General features: G+C 34.4%; 1 pseudogene; it reads right to left on the minus strand.

The window, feature by feature from the left end:
* Positions 1 to 1028: 1028 nt before the first annotated feature.
* LOC132162296 (glycerol kinase-like) lies at positions 1029 to 17466 on the minus strand (annotated as a pseudogene).
* Between the last annotated feature and the right edge of the window lie 522 nt (positions 17467 to 17988).

The following is a 17988-nucleotide window of genomic DNA, read 5'->3' on the forward strand; positions in this document are numbered from 1 at the left end:
TTGCTTTCTTCTGTATTGTAATTCTTGTCATTTGATGATGGATGTTGTTCTTATAGCTAAAAATACTATTAATAGTATGAATAAACTTGTTTTTCAACACATGTGATTTGTGGATACATTTCTAATCGGAAAACCATTTATTATATTTGGAATTATAACTTGTAGCTGTGCAAAAAGCATCGATTTGTCTAATCCTTTGCATTAGAAGAAACAAAATTGGTACTTGAACCCAAATTTGATACTCCAACTTGTGACTTAACTTTCAAGACAATGATCGACTTCGGTACAGATAAATGGATGCATTGATAATTTGGTGTTTTAGATACATTAATAATTTCTGCCTAGTCTTTTCATTCTGAAAATTGATGTTTTGTTGGAGTATTTTTGGGATCAAAACAAGCTACCTCAACAATCATCTTCTTAGACGTCTCCGGTGTGAGAATAGTGTGCGTGGAAAACAAAGAAAGCATCAAAAGCCCCTCAGCTGGAGCCAAATACTCTCCAATGCTTAAAATAGCATGTTTATTTTCAGAGTGAAGAGGAGATAGGAAAATTATCTCCGGTTCTTAGAGAACAGAAGGAGGAAGGCAGACGTTTTTTTGTCTGAGAGAGGAAGAATGAGGAGTGGGGCGCTGACAATGAGGTGTGTGTGCTGGCAATCAAATTAGAGTTAGCTCATGACTTGTTCCTCCTCAAGGATGTCATGGGGAATCCGAAAGCTAGCAAGACCGTGAAAGATAAGAATGAGAAACTCCCAGTGATTTAAAAAGAAAATGGTTGAGTATTTTCATATTGAAAAGATAAACCCACACTTTGATGACATTAATCAAATTAATTATAATATGGATGCATTGATAATTTGGTGTTTTACAGTATAAATCAGCATTATTATAATTTTATTCACTTCAATACATTCTGGTCTCCATAATTCACATAAATGTACCAAACATTAAACATTCCATAACTCAAGACAAAAGGACATGGGAAAATAAAACAGGGGATAATGGAAAATGATTGGCACGAGTACATCAAAGAGAAAGATCAGCCAAGTCAAAAGTTTTGGAAACAGCTTTGCACCAAGATTCAACCTTCTTCTTCCTTAACTCTTCATTTAATGTTGAACGGAAAATGGTTGCAGTTTTCAACTTTTCTTCAGAAGCAAATATCTCATCTTCTGTCCAAAAACCAACTGCTAATCCAGCAGCATAGGCTGCTCCAAGAGCGGTGGTTTCTATGTCAGCTGGTCTCTCGACCGGGCTTCCCAATAAGTCTGCCTACAAAACATTAATAAACAAAATTTACAATTATTGGACCACAAAAAGGAGCGCTCAGTTTGAAGAAAAATTAGATTACACGGGATAATAATATAAGATCACTAACCATATCTAAGAAATCAATATTTATTCAAATGAACATTGCAATATGAAAATATCAAAACTGAATGCCTTGGTGAAACTTTAACAAGAAAATGATAATTTCTTAAAAATTGGTTGAGGAAAAAAAAAACCCGAAAGACTACTCCTTTCACATATTATCAAATAAGTGAACGTAAAGAAGTAGCTAAAAACTTGAAGGAAATGATTAAGCAAACATATATAACATAGAATAGCTGCCCATGATTATTTACCAAAATTTATGAAAAAAGAAGCCAATCAACTCTAATTCAAAATGTAATCCTTCTCCAATATAAAAATAGGATGAATAGTGAGGTTGTGGGTTCACAGGCGGAACTAGGTAGGCACTATTGCCCTCTCAAAATTTTAAAATTTAGAAAAGTTACCTATCTTTATTAGATGCCCTCCAAAATTATTATTTTTTATTCCACTAAAATGTCTTTTCTCTTCTTCTCCCACCTAAAATTCTAATTCCACCCGTGTAGGTTCAAGACTTTGAGGAACCAAAACCCTTTTACACATAAAGATTGAAAAAATAAATTTCTCTCTAAAAACCAAAGCCTTTTGAAGTCGCTTCATTCGCTTATTCATATGGAATCCATAAGCAACAGGAAAATTAGATTCAGCCAACGACTCAAAGCAACTCAAACTAGCATCATGTTGCAAGCAGAAAGGTTGCAAATGATTTCCACAATTTGAGAAAAGCATGCAGCATAAATGGTCCAAATTCAAATGCGATGGTGAGATATCATTTGGTAACCAACATTTTGGTAAAAAATTTGGTACACCTAGCATTTTTCTTTATAAAAAGGGCGTTGATAGAAAAATAGGGAAAAAGGATGTATTGGTAATGTTGAAGTATAAACTAAAATGAAAAAAAAAATATGACAAAAGAAACACAGAAAGCCCAAACCTGAATCTGCATCAAAAGACTGTTAACAGTAGCACCACCATCTACCCTAAGCAAGAATTCCCCCTTCTCATTCTTAACCTCACCCCCCTCCCCTGCATCTTTGTGCACGGAATCCAACACATCTTTGACTTGGAAACACATGCTCTCCAGCACAGCTCGAGCAATGTGAGCCTTGCTTGTAAACCTTGTGATCCCAATACAAACTCCACGAGCATCATCACGCCACCAAGGAGCAAACAATCTATTAAAAGCAGGCACAAAGTAAACCCCACCGCAGGATTCAACCTTTAATGCCAATTCCTCAATCTCACTCGCACTACTAATTATCCCAAGATTGTCTCTGAGCCACTGAACTGTAGCTCCAGCAATAGCAATCGGTCCCTCCAGAGCATAATTTGTTGGTGTTTTGGGGCCAAGCTTGAATGCTAAAGTGGATAGGAGCCCATGCTTTGACTGGATTATCTCTTCACTTGTGTTGACAAGTATGAAAGCACAAGTTCCATAAAGTGCTTTTAGCTTCACCTTCCCGGCAAGATTGCCCCAACATTGCTGCATGTTGGTCACCTTTGGAAATTTGTCCAATAAGCTCAGAATTACTGACAATTTTGGGCAGAATTTCAGCTGGATTTTTAAAGTGGGTTTATCCCAATCAAGTGTTTTGAGATTCACGAGCATTGCTCTTGATGCATTCGAAACATCGGTAGCATGAATTCCTCCATTTATGCCACCTGTTAAGTTCCAGATTAACCAAGTGTCTCTCGTACCAAAAAGAGAATCCCCCTGCTTTCACACCCTCCTTAACAGCATCCACATTTTCCATCAACCAGAGCAGCTTCACTGCACTGAAATAGGTGCTTATGGGCAGACCACATACCTCCACAAAATGAGTCCTTCTCCAATTTTCTGTAAAACTAAAACCAGAAAAACCCAAATAAGGTACACGAAGTCATCCAGAAAAAGAACATGTACTCCTATATTGTATATTAATCGTTCAGTGAGAGGTTTAGGATATGTGAGAGTCTTAACAAATTGGGCTGGGATATTTTGTCCCATTCTTTGGCAATCTGTTCATAGATGGCATGACTTGCCAGCTTATTATAGTTGTTAAGATAAGAGTTGTAATATGTGGCTTTTTTAACTCCAAATTTATGAATAAAGTACTAATTGATCTCTCTCTCAATATCCTTTTTTCCCTCCAATTATGTCTCTCTGTAATGAATGTGATGCTACTAAATCGACACCATGTTTATTTACTCTTTTTTATAAAATATTACTATCTATGACTACTATGGGCTTTGACATTTCACTATTAATTGCATTGCGTATATATATACCATGAAATTCTTGAGTGGTCTTAAACCGCACAATTAAGATTAGCTTTATATAATTCATACTTGACAAATTAATTTCACTGAGAATGAGGGAAAGGAACCAGGTTTCATTGAGAATGAGGGAAAGGAATCAGGACTGTAACTGTTTTTTTTTTTTTTTTTTTTTACATGTCTACACAAGAGGGAAATTCGAACTAATGACATTCGATTAATTAGGCATGGTCCCCACCGATTGAGCCACCCCTTAAGAACAGTACTGTTAAAAACATGTATTTGCTTACATTGCCATCATGCTTTTTACACTCACAAGTTTATAGTGTACCCATTTGTTTTTGACTCAATACTTGATTCATACATTATGGAATAATGTTGCTATCTGCCTCAAGTTTATATATGTTTATTGTAAAATTACTTTTACTTTGTTGAATATTTATGCACTGTTCCTTTATGAGAAGCATGGATATCGGTGGGTATCCATGCTTTGTAAGAGTTTGTGATTTGATTTATTTGGAGACTTAAGTGCAAGACTGTATTAGTAGACTATTTATGTTGGGTTGATCTTGTGCCTTCCCAGTACTCAATCTGCTAATTAAACCATTTCTTAGTTAACATGAATAGCCCAATGAAGCATTTTTGTTTTGCGCACTTGTATTACCAACATAAATTCTCATCTTTCAGTTGGGCCGAGCCCGAATAAGCTATAGGTTTGAGAATGAGGCCCAGATCAAATTGGGTTTGCACAACCCTACTTGATGGATTATGTTGATTTAATCCCTGCAAAGCCCAAATTGCTTAGTTGACATGATTTTTTTTTTTTTTTCCTTCTTTAAAATTATGAATAATAAGATAATAATCTCTTTAACGGTTACCAATTAATGCATACATGAGTTAAACATATACAGCTTTTATTTTTTACAAGAAAAAAATGGTATAATTTAACAATGAGATATGCTATATATTTTCCCCGGATCATTTTCCCATCCTTCAACTTTTTAAAATTATAATTTTTAGTGTTTTCAATAACTCACATGCCTTTTCTTTCTTATTCACTGGGGAGCAGTAGAGGTCATTTTTCCATGTAAGGTGACAAAGATTTGGAAAAAATGTCTCAAAGATGCTTCCTTGCTAACATGATATCCATGAGATTATTTATCAATTTCTTTTTATTTATCATTTCTATCTTATGATTTTCTAGATATTTTGTAATTGCATAAAACATAATACAAGTATTAAAATGCTTTTGAGAGTAGGAATCAAAGCATTCTCAGCTACATATTGTAAGAAAAAGTGTTTTGAATTGTAGCCAAACAATGTTTCATCTATTTTCTGTAATACAAAAATTTCTGCTTTATCTACACTAATCACATCTATAGCATTTTTTTTTTTTTTCATATTTGTCTTTGCACAAGTGATTAGTCCCCAATTAATCTTTAGAAAAAAATGGTTTTGAAGCTTGGTATGGAAGCATGTGATGTGATCACCTTTACTCTGGCAAAATCATTACAACACCATTTCGGATGAATACAATTATTACCGCATGTTAGGAGTAAAATATATGAACCCTAGTTCCTTTGAAAATAATTACATCTTTTGCGCTCGTAATCAACCATGAAAATAATTACAAACATGTTACAGAAAGAGGAAGCAGAGGTTTGTTAGATCCTACAAGTAATTATATTTGGACCATAGCACTAAGGATTTGTTAATATGTGCGTTTAAGGGGCTTAAAAGTGTATTTAACACTCAAAAAATCCGTTTGAAGAAAAAAGTATGGGTTTGGTAATAAAATTGAAAGCGCTTTTAAGGGTCTAAAAAACCTAAAAAATTGTCAGAATGCAATTTTGGTAAAAGTTTAAAATTGAAGTTTTTGCCAAAAAAACATTTTGTGACTTAAAAATTATGTTTAACAGATACAATTTTAAACATACTCTAAGTCGATAAAAAAAATTTAAAAAAAAAACATCAATTGTGGTGATTGTGTATAGAAACTGTTGTATCTAGCCTTATGAGCACGGTCACCAGGAGGGGACAATTTACCTCGACTTCTATGGGGACAAGTAGGAGTCATTCTTCCATGTAAGGTGACAAAGATTTGAAAAAAAAACAAAACACTAATAAAGGTCTCGATCGAGGTGCTTGTCCCAGGTGCTGGAATTAATGCTACCAATGACGATTCCTTGCTAACATGATATCCATGAGATTATTTATCAATTGCTTTTTATTTATCCTTTATATATCTTATGATTTTGTAGGTAATTTAACTACCAAAATGGAGGCACATCACTGTAACGTTGAAATTGAAGCCACCAATCCATGTGATGTTAGAGTGGAAATTAAGGGGGTATTCATGTTTTAATGCATTAATTATATATTTTCAATGACTTTGGGAAAAAGTATGTCTAATTTAATCAGTCTATGAAATTCCATGCATTGAACTTCGAAAGTCCAGTTATTCATTTTTCTAAATCTTCACGCTCACGCGTTCTCCCATTATTTAAGTATTTTCTAAGATTTTATTTATTTTTAATTAAGATCTTCCGACACATTTTCTGTTGTACGGCCACGAAGTTTCGTTCAAGAAGGAAAGCAAAGCAAGCTTATGGTAAATTAATCTAACTTTAATGCATTATTCATGAGATGAGAAATATTCCTCATATATATATATATATATATATATCTCGATGGTTGAACTTTATATGTTTGGTCGGCAACCTTTTAGTTTTCAAAGAAACTTTCCGGTTTCCACACGTTTCTTTTGGTCTTTTTTTCTAAACTTACACATGTTTTCTAATAATGTAAGTCTTCGTTAGAGGGGAAAAAAAATAATTTATAACTTTAATAGGCATTTAAATATGAGAGCTGCTGCCATACGGTTGTGGCAGAAAACATGGGTTTTCTGCCCACCAATCACAACATGACACATCAACATTTTAAGAAAAATGCAAAAACTTAAAATGAGAACAAAACACCAAAACAAAAAAAAATGAGGACAAAAATGAGAAACCACCAGCCCCATCTGGGTGGCCGGCGCGGCCACCCCCAGGCCACGGGGTGGCCCGCGCGGCCACTCCCAGGCCACGGGGTGGCCGGCGCGGCCACCCCCAGGCCACGGGGTGGCCCGCGCGGCCACCCCCAGGCCACGGGGTGGCCCGCGCTGCCACTCCCAGGCCACGGGGTGGCCGCGCCGTGGTGGCTGGGGTGGCTTTGGGCCACCCCTAAGGGGCGGAAGCGGAAGAGGCGTTTTCGGGGCGGCGGCTTCAGGCGGAGGTGGGCGGCAGGTCAATGTGGGAGGAATAATATGTGTTTTGTTCTCATTTTGAGTTTATGTGCTAAGCTGAGGTGTCAGCTTGTGAGTGGTGGGCAAAAAACCCCCCCATTTTGCCTTGACCGAATTGAAGTTATTCCCTTTGAATATATATATATATATATATATATATATATATATATATATATATATATATATATATATATATATATATATATATATCGATGGTTGAACTTTATATGTTTGTTTGGTCGGCAACCTTTTAGTTTTCAAAGAAACTTTCCAGTTTCCACACGTTTCTTTTGGTCTTTTTTTCTAAACTTACACATGTTTTCTAATAATGTAAGTCTCCGTTAGAGGGGAAAAAAAATAATTTATAACTTTAATAGGCATTTAAATACGCTCTCCAGTGTCCCCAAGAGGTAGCTCAATCGGCTGGGACCACGCCTAATGAAACGGAGATCACTAGTTCGAATCCCCCTCCCCCCTCTTGTGCAAACATGTCAAAAAAAAAGAAAAAAACATAACTCTCCACTATGCCCTATTATGTCATAAGAAGGAAGCCCTGTTGTGATTTATGTCTTTCTGAAACTCAAAAATAATTCATGCTAATGTGATCAATAATAAATAATAACAAGGAAATAGGGAAGTTTATTGAGCTGGTTAAAAAACTTGACAATAAAAAAAATAAAAATAAAGAAAGCTAGAATTAACATTGACTTTTATTGTCACATTAAAATACATTTTCAGATAAAAAATAAAAAAATAAAAAGCACCCTCTAAAAGCCTCTCTTGCATGCTATAAAATCTCACCCAAAAAAAAAAAAAAAAAACAAACAAACAACGTACAAGTAAACAGAAATAGGAAAGGAAAGGAAATGAGGCTAAAAATAACATACGACTGTATTCAGATGTCACTAGGATTGCATGGAGCCTTAATTAAGGGATAAAAGTAAAATTAGTCTATGGCCTAAATTACAAATCATTCCCAATGGTATAAAAAATAATTTGGTAAAGTCCACTTAACCCCCTCAAACTACCACCCCAATGACAATCTATCCGTCAAATTATCAATTGCGATAATTTATCCCCCAAACTACCAAAACAATGACAATGTACCTCCAATTTTAACAAAATGACGAAATTACCCTTACTAAAATTTTTTAAAAAAAATACTAAAATTTAATTTTTTATTTCAAATTTTAAGAGTATTTTTGTCCTATTGGAAATTTAATAGGGGTAATTTGTCATTTTGCTAGCATTAGGGAGTACATTGTCATTATTTTAATAGTTTGGAGAGTAAATTGTCGTAATTGATAGTTTGGGGGGCAAATTGTCATAAAGAAACATTTAAAAAAAAAAAAAAAAAAAACAACAACAACAACAATTATGGTGGTTGTGTATAGAAACTGTTATATTTAGCCCTCTGGGCACGATCACCAGGAGGGGACAGTTTACCTCGACTTCTCTGGGGACAAGTAGGGGTCATTTTCCCATGTAAGGTGACAAAGATTTGAAAAAAAAAAAAAAAGCACTAAAAAAGGTCTTTATCGAGGTGCTTGTCCCATGTGCTGGAATACCAATGATGATTCCTTGCTAACATGATATCCATGAGATTATTTATCAATTTCTTTTTATTTATCCTTTATATATCTTATGATTTTGTAGGTAATTTAACTACCAAAATGGAGGCACATCACTGTAACGTGGAAATTGAGGCCACCAATCCATGTGATGTCAGAGTGGAAATTAAGGGGCATTCATGTTTTAATGCATTAATTATATATTTTCAATGACTGTGAAAAAGTGTATGTCTAATTTAATCGGTCCATGAAATACTTTGAAAGTCCAGTTATTCATTTTTCTAAATCTTCACGCGTTCTCCCATTATTAAAGTATTTTCTAATATTTTATTTATTTTTAATTAAGATCTTCGACACATTTTCTGTTGTACGAGCCACAAATTAGTTTCGTTCAAGAAGGAAAGCAAAGCAAGCTTATGGTAAATTAATCTACTTTAGAGTTGGAAAGATATCTTTAATGCATTATTCATCAAATGAGAAATATTCCTCATTTATATATATCTCGATGGTTGAACTTTATATGTTTTGTCGGCAACCTTTTAGTTTTCAAAGAAACTTTCCATTTTCCACACGTTTCTTTTGGTCTTTTTTTTTTTCTAAACTTACATATGTTTTCTAATAATGTAAGTCTTCGTTAGAGGGGAAAAAAATAATTTATAACTTTAATAGGCATTTAAATACACTTCCAGTATGCCCTATTATGTCTTGAAGGCAACAGTCATAAGAAGGAAGCCCTGTTGTGATTTATGTTTTTCTGAAACTCAAAAATAATTCATGCTAATGTGATCAATAATAAATAATAACAAGCAAATAGGGAAGTTTATTGAGCTGGTTCAAAAAAAAATTGACAATAATTAAAAATAAATAAAGAAAGAAAGCTAGAATTAACATTGATTTTTATTGTCACATTAAAATACATTTTCAGACAAAAAAATAAAAAGCACCCTCTAAAAGCCTCTCTTGCATGCTATAAAATCTCACAAAAAACTAAACTTAAAAGAGCAACGTACAAGTAAACAGAAATAGGAAAGGAAATGGAACGAGGCTCAAAATAACACACGACTGCATTCAAATGTGGCTAGGATTAATTGCATTAGAGCCTTAATTAAGGAATAAATATAAAATTGGTCTATGTGGTTGGCCTAAATTACAAATCATTTATAGTTGTATAAAAAATAATTTATAGGTACTCGATGTAGTTTTTTTTTTTTGGCATGTCCACACAAAGGAATGAAAAGGGGATTCGAACTAGTGTCCTATGCTTCATGAGGCGTGGTTCACAGCCAATTAAACTACTCCTTGGAGACTATAGGTCTATGTAGTTGGAGTAAATTACAAAGCACTTTCTATGGTATAAAAAATAATTTAGAGGTTCTCAGAGTAGGCCGAAATAACAGTTTACTCCCTGAAATCAATTTCCATTAAGTAACTTAACAGAATTTGTTACTTTGTCACGTCATACCTAACAAAAATGCAACATGTGTTATTATTAATTTTTTACTTTAAAAAATGACAACTAAGATTTTTCACATCATTTTAGGACACCGGCTAAGATTATACATCGGCTCTCACTCAACGTCATACTGCTACAGTAAATTAATCTAATCTCTTCTACCCTCAAAATTTTACTCAATGCGTAACCTTCCCTCATTTTCATCTTCCTCACCATGATTTCGAAGCATTTTGCGAGAATTTGATGGTCGCATTTTACGAGAATTTGACGTGGAGTGAGGGCTGATGTGTAATCTATATAAGTTGGCGTCCTAAAATGATGTGAAAAATTATAATTGTCAGTTTTGAAAGTCATAAATTAATAATACTAAGTGTCGCGTTTTTATTGGGTATGAGGTGCTAAAGTAATGGATTTTGTTAAGTTATTTAATGAAAAATTGAGTTAAGTGAGTAAACTGTTATTTTGGCCTACTCTAATGACCTATAAATTATTTTTTATACCATAGAAAGTGATTTGTAATTTAGGCCAATTACAAAGACCTATTAATTACTTTTTATACTACAGAGAATGAATTGTAATTTAGGTCAACCACAAGGACCAATTTTATATTTATCCCCTTAATTAATTAAGTTATCTATCTGGTAGTAATCTAATGTTGTATTTTTGAAACATGTCATTTCGGCATTGCTTTCTTCTGTGTTCGTGTTTGGCTCCTAAATTATAATCTGCTCCTCACTATTGTGAATTGTCTCTTATTTTGATCTACTAATGATCAGATGAACAGTTTCCCTTGTAACCTTTTCCCGCATTTGATTAAAAAAAAAAAAAAAAAAAAAAATGATCAGATGAACAGTTTGTAAAACCATTTGTTTTGCTGCCATTGAAATGATCACTTGCATAAGCAAATAAAAAATGAGGCAGATTTTCCTCCCTGCAATGGTTGAATTGTTTATATGTTTTACAAAATAATTAATTTTTATTGAATTATTTATTTATTTTGTTAGTTATATTCTTTAGTATTTTTAATCAACTTTTGTTTAATTTTATTTTTTAATCTTGACCCATCTTAACCAAAATCCTACTCCACCCCCACTTAATTTAAATATTAAAAAAGAAGTGATTCTGTAACACCCTCAAAATTGGCATTGACCAGTCTAGTAGGGTTACTGGCAATTACCTCAATTTAATCAATTGGTAGCTAAATGGGTAACCGCCCCTCTAAGCATCATCAGAGTTAATGCATAGGAATGTAAAATAAATCTGAGAAGCCTATTAATTATTAAATGGACAAGTATAATCGTCAATACAAAGACACGGAGCAACTAACAATAACTTAAGCAAACCTGATAATAGTGTAAACATCTTTCTTAAGCAATGTCCGTAGTGGCAATCGTGCCACTCTTTGGTTCTAGAAAAAGGTTTCCTACAACAGTAATAATCGCTTAAGTCTAACGACTTAGTAAGTAAACCTCACAATTGGGTATGACATGAGCCAGTTATCATTAAGTAGAAATAAACGTGCAATGTTGGTAAACAGTTGAAAGAGGTGTTGTCTCCGTTAATACATCGTAAAAGTATTGTTTGAATAATAAAATGTGGTGTACTTTCGGCGACAATCGCCTAGGTATTTTAATGCAGAAAACTAATGTTTTATAGATCATAATTATTATATATGGTTTACCCGAGATATTACTCATTCTCAATAGGGTTGGTGTTGTCTCGATGGACTTGTAATACAATAACAGTGCGTCGACCATTGTATGTTACCGTCCATAACACTAGCAGTCCGACCAAGTCCGACTTTGAGTGGCCCACACTACTAATGATGTACATCTTGTAGTGACCTGCCCATTAACACTGTGCCGGTCACTAAATAACCATTGGATCCAAGGCCTATATAACACATCCACATACAGTTTGACCATAGAATCAAATCTATATAGTAAGCCCATGACCATTATACCGCACGTACCGATGTACCATGTCATACAATACATTTTATCAACCAGCTATTAAAGCAGTTACCAAGTTGTGTAAAATATAGGCATACTCATATCATACGTGTGCTCAATAGCTGATATATCGCACGGTTTTAAGGAAAGCGGTTGTAAATGTTTACTTACCTCGTGTGCTCGCTTGAGTCCTCTGAGATCACGAATCTCTACTATAACGAAATACGACTCATTGTTATAAGCAGTACTAGAGAGATCTACGAGGTTTCATCTAACGAAATGGGCTGCTAAAAACCCTAGTATCACATATTTATGCTAAGGGGCGTTTGCCTTGCTCTCTGGGCAAGCGTTCGGCCAGAGACAGAAGACTCAGCCAGAAATTTCCAAAATGTGTTTCGGCTTCTATTGCTAGGCTCTAAATAGACACGTCTAGGTACAAAACATACTAGCATGCAACTTTAAAGAAAACAAGGGCGGGTTGAAATCTTTTCAAAATCATTCTTGGTTTTGTAAGAAAATGGGTGTAAAAGTTGGCCAAGGTATACTTAAAAATGTGTAACACTAAGAAAGCAATAATAGCAGCATGAAGAACTAGAAATCACCATGAGGATGGCATGACTCCACCAAGGCTTCCTCCTTCTCTCTCAAATATCACTCATCACTCTAGGGTTAAGATTTCTTGATGTAAGAAGGGACTAAAGGTGAAGAGTATGGCCTATATAGGGGCTTGGGGCGTGTTTTGGTATGAAAAAGTGGAGAGTGAGTTAAAATTACTTTTCAGAAATGTCAGCGAGAGCTCAAGTATTGTTGAGCGAGCGTTCAGGTACTATTACACAATGGGTGAAAAAGTTCAGACGTATGTTTGGGTTTTGCCCAATGGTTTTGAAGATTGGTCAACGAGTGCTCGTGTGGTCCCATGGTGCGCGCTCGCACCTTGGCCAAGAGCGTGCACTTGGTGGTCCCATAGCACGCACTCGGCCAGTGAGGGGTGGTCTTGGGGGTTTTTGCTTCCAAAAGTCTCAAGGGGTTGGGTTATTTGAAAAAGGTTTAGGTCTTTTAGTTTAAGGCCTTGTCTTATGGAAACATTAAACGTTTTAGTAAGAACTCGTTAACCTTTAAAAACGGGTGTTTTCATATGGACTCTTTCACAATACCCACTTAAATTACTAGCAATTGAAACCAATAATTACAATGATCCTTGTTCCATTCAAAGGTGTGTGTCATCCAAAGAAGACTTGACTTAAAAGTTTTATAGGTAGCTAAATTTAAGTGGATCTGTGTTTCTGAACTAATATGATTGAACGATCACTTTCCAAGTTATTAATCAAAACGCAGGGAAAAAGAAACAATAAAAAAAATAAAAATAAGTAAAAAACCTGCAAAATAGTGACTCTTGGAAAGATGACGTTCTAAGCCCCAAAAAAAGTCGCTATTGACGTAGTGCCGTTTGCATAGTGACATTTGTCAAAAGACTCTAAACATAGTTATTGGATTCAAATTTGGAGATGTTTGCATAGTAAAAAGTCATTACAATGTAACATTTAGGATCACGCATCACCTTTACGAAGTTGACGCTTGCACTGTTCAAGCATCACCTTCTTTAAGGTGATGTTTGAACAGTGTGAGTATCACCTTTTTGGACAGTGACGCATGCACGATGCCTGCACTATTCAAGCTTTACTACTCTATTAAAAAACTTTTTTTAAAAATTTAATTAATTTTAAAAAATAAAAATCAAATCAAATTTTTTTAAAAAATAAATAAATAAATTAGAGGGGTAGCTGCTGGGGGTGGCCTTCAAGCCACCTCCCAAGGGATATTTGGGGTGGCCCGAAGGATCCCCACCTTAGGGGTGGCTGCCAAACCCCTTTATTTTTTCTTAATATATATTATTTTTTCTGTGTGTGGGTGAGAGAAGGAAAATTTTTGAAGTTGTTGGGCGTGTGTGGTAGTTATAAACGTAAATTTTGAACACAATTTTTTTTTTTTAAAAAAAATTACTTAGTGTCGTTTGAAGAATAACACACTGTTCAAACTACACCTATCAAACGTGAGTAGTGATGCGTGAATAGTAACACTATTTAAACGTCGCATTTCATGTGTGAATAGTATCACTATTGAAACGTCACCTTTCAAAGCATGAATAGTAACACTATTCAAACGTCGAGTTTCACACGTAAATAAAAACACTATTGGAACGTCGCCTTTCAATGCGTGAATAGTAATGCATGAATAGTAACATTATTCAAAATGTCCCTACTATATAAATAGTAATGTTTGAACAGTAAAAAGCTGCATTTTAGTGACTTTTTGAAAAAAGAAAAAAGCTTTATATACTTAAGTAACATGAATAATTTATACTTAAGCAACAATTGGAACTCTTCCTACTTTAGTATATATTATTATGAAATATATAACGAAATTATTATGAAAACTAAATAAATCATTTTAGTATATATTATGGAATTACTAATATATTGTTAATAGTATAAATAATATTTTAGTGTCTTAATTACTATGAAAATAATTAATAAGGACAAAAAATTAGTAATGTGCCAGTTAGGCACGTTACGAACGTGGTAATGTGTCAGTTAGACACGTTATCAATTGGTACCGTGTTAAATTTGACACGTTACCAATTGGTAACGTGTCAAACTAGCACGTTACCAATTGGTAACGTGCCTAACTGGCACGTTACAAATTGGTAATGTGTCTAACAAAAAGCCTACAGCCTATTGGAATTCCAATAAAGAAAAGATCAATAGAAAAATTATTAAAATATAAGGGGAAAAAACATATTTAACCCTTTTAAAATTAACTTTAAACGATGGACCTCATATCAATTCCTTCTCCTCGCTGTCAAAATCAAATCAAACTCTAGAAATTCTCGTTTTCATACTTGTGCACAAAGTGGTTAAGGACTTTTCCGGGCAAGTTCCTCCTACCTTGTATGTGGCTAATTAATCACCTTTTCTTTTGCTGAAAAATCAGATTGCGAATAGCTATGAAAAATTAGACTATAGGGCCCATATAATTCATATCAACTTGTGCGTTGATTTTTAAAATCCAACCCAAGTCTGGCATTAGGAAATTGTATGGACATTAATGCATGACAACTTTTTCATGAACATAATAATTTTGTTAAGAAAAATCAAAGATACATAATTATTCATAAATATTAAAATATTTATGAAAACTAAAGAATGTGGTAAGCAGTCTATTTGAAGAAAACAGGGGAGGACGTTGGCTGTTTCATGAACGACTTCACAAATACGCAATGGGATAGATTGTTAAATTCTAAAGAAACCTAGACGTACATTTTAAATTCTAAAAAACTTTAAACTTTTTATAAACACAAAGTTTGAGATTAATTTTTTGCTTTCTCTTTATTAATTGATCATCATTTAACTATAAAATATATTGAAAAACGCTATGCCGACTTCAAAAACTTGTTTATCATAATTTATGCGGAATTAATATTATGAAGCAATAATTTGATTCTGAAATTTGCTAAAATTTGTGATCCAGTATTTCAGTATATTAAGCACTATTTTTCTTATATATTTTTTCAATGTGGAACACAACACTCACAAGTGCACTCATAACAATTTTCTTCAAGTATCTATTATCATAACATTGGTGTCCGGATGAGATATAAAACCCGTCTAGGGATAACTGGTGAACCCAATAGCATTAAGGATTAAGAGTATCATCATTACAAAGGTCCATCCTAAGTCTCATTCCAAACTCAGTTTGGACGGATGAAGTATGGAGCTTAAAATAATTAATGGTCAGTTCCATGTACCATGCTAATTCAAGTTTGGACGAATGAAGTTTGAAGCTTGGTAGAATGGTCCTTTCAAGTGACGTTCTAAGTCCAGTTTGGACGGATAAGGAATGGGGTTTGGCAGAGTGGTCCAATATTCCAAGTGCCATTCTATTTCGAACGAAAGATTTTTGGGAGCTCTTTTAGGTCATAGAACCTTGTGCTAGGAGAGAATTTGATGCAACGTGACTCAGTAAGCTGCAGCGAAAAACAACAATAAAGCAATGGATAACTAATTCTTGAGTCTATCAATGATCTAAGAATTTTTCTAAAAACAATAGATACTCTCTAAAATTTAAAGGAAAAGAGAAATAAACTCAACTCTGAGTATTCTCATTAATCAAAATCAATAATAATCAATAACTGAATTGTTAAAGGCTATAAGTCTATATTTATAGCCCAAGACTCCTAGTCCTAAGATAACAATGAAATAAAGTTAATTTAGAAGTCTATAAAAGACAACTAAACCAAATAAAAGACTAACAAAGAAACTTAATTCAAATAAAGACTGAAAGATAAGATATAATAAACGACTAATAAAAAAACCTAATAAAAGACTAAAAGATAAGATAAGATAAGCCTTGAATTCCAATCTACATCATCCTCCCGAGGTTGGAGAGAATTCGCCCTTGAATTTGGATTGTCTTTTCCACGGTCCTTCGGGTGCCCTATTAACTCGTTCTATTCTCCGTTCCTCAAGATCACAACAAGGCAACACCCCAAAATAAATATGACGCTTCTCATCATCAAAATACTTTGACGGTTGTCATAATAGCCCCATACACCATTTGGCAATATTGCAGATTTGCTCTTTGTTCGTTCCTTCTCCCTTCCATGTGCCATGAAGATACTCAAGAATGGGTCAACCATTGTTTCCCTTGTGAACATATAATTTTTCTCATCCGCATAAAACTCACCATAATCTTCGTTAGGAGAATTTAAAATATTTTCAATACCAAGGAAATCAACATAACCTAATTCTTCATCACTTAAATTAGGTAATGCACCTAGAAGGTCTTCTTCAACTTCTTCATCACCCTCTTCATAATTGGTGATGACATCTGTGGGCCCTTCCTCTTCCAATTGGCCATCTTCTTCTTGATAGAGACCGCCAAACATGAGAAAAAATCCATCGTTTTTGTGCTCCTCTGTGGGCCTTTCCTCTTCCCATGAGTCATCTTCTTCGGGCTCCTCATCATAGGTTGGTGGTGAATCCCAATCCCCAAACCCTTGCGAAGGATCTTCAACATCTTCATGTCAGAATTCATCAATGAACTCGGATTTCTGAAACTCTTCATCCACAGATTCCCTTTCCTCCTCCATAAAATATGGATTTGGTTGATGGATTTGAGGCTCGGGAATAATGGTCAAGTTGGCTTGTCGCGGCATCTTCGTCTTAATTCGTGCTCTTCGTTTTTCAGAATGTGCCCTATGAATGACAACCACATAATCCTCATCCACAAAGCGTGGATTTGTTCGATGGTGACGAACTTTAGGGCTACCCCGGTTGTCAATTCGGGTTGTAAAGATCTCTATTTCTTTTCATAGTATTTCCACCTCATCCACCAAGCGTTTCCAACGAATCGCCGCTTGATTCGCCTTTAATTTTTTCCGCAGCATCTCCGCCTCATCCACCATGCGTTGCCACTGCTCCTCTGTGCGTGTTTCACTGACTGCTTCCTCATGTTCATACATGTCCTCCCGATTTGCAAAGCAGTTGCCCCTTCTTCTTGTGTTTGGCTGTGCCATGGAAAGAAAACTGGAGCTTGGATGCCAACTGATGCAGCGTGACTCAGTAGGCTACAGCGAAAAACAACAATAAAGCAGTGGATAACTAATTATAGATCTTGAATCTATAAATGATCTAAGAATTCTTTTAAAAACAATAGATACTCTCTAAAGTTTAAAGGAAAAAAGAAATAAACTCAACTTTGAGTATTCTCATTAATCAAAATCAATAATAATCAACAATTGAATTGTTAAAGACTATAAGCATATATTTATAGCCCAAGACTCCTAATCGTAAGATAACAATGAAATAAAGTTAATTTAGAAGTCTATGAAAGACAACTAAACCAAATAAAAGACTAATAAAGAAACCTAATTCAAATAAAGACTGAAATATAAGATATAATAAACGACTAATAAAGAAACCTAATAAAAGACTAAAAGATAAGATAAGATAAGCTTTGAATTCCAATCTACATCAGAATTCCTGTTGTTTAGAGCCGTCATGGTATTCCTCTTTTAGAGTGAGTTTTTGAAAACCAC

Source organism: Corylus avellana, chromosome 10 (genome assembly GCF_965113065.1).
Source record: "Corylus avellana chromosome 10, dhCorAvel1.hap1.2, whole genome shotgun sequence".
Classification (NCBI taxonomy): domain Eukaryota; kingdom Viridiplantae; phylum Streptophyta; class Magnoliopsida; order Fagales; family Betulaceae; genus Corylus; species Corylus avellana.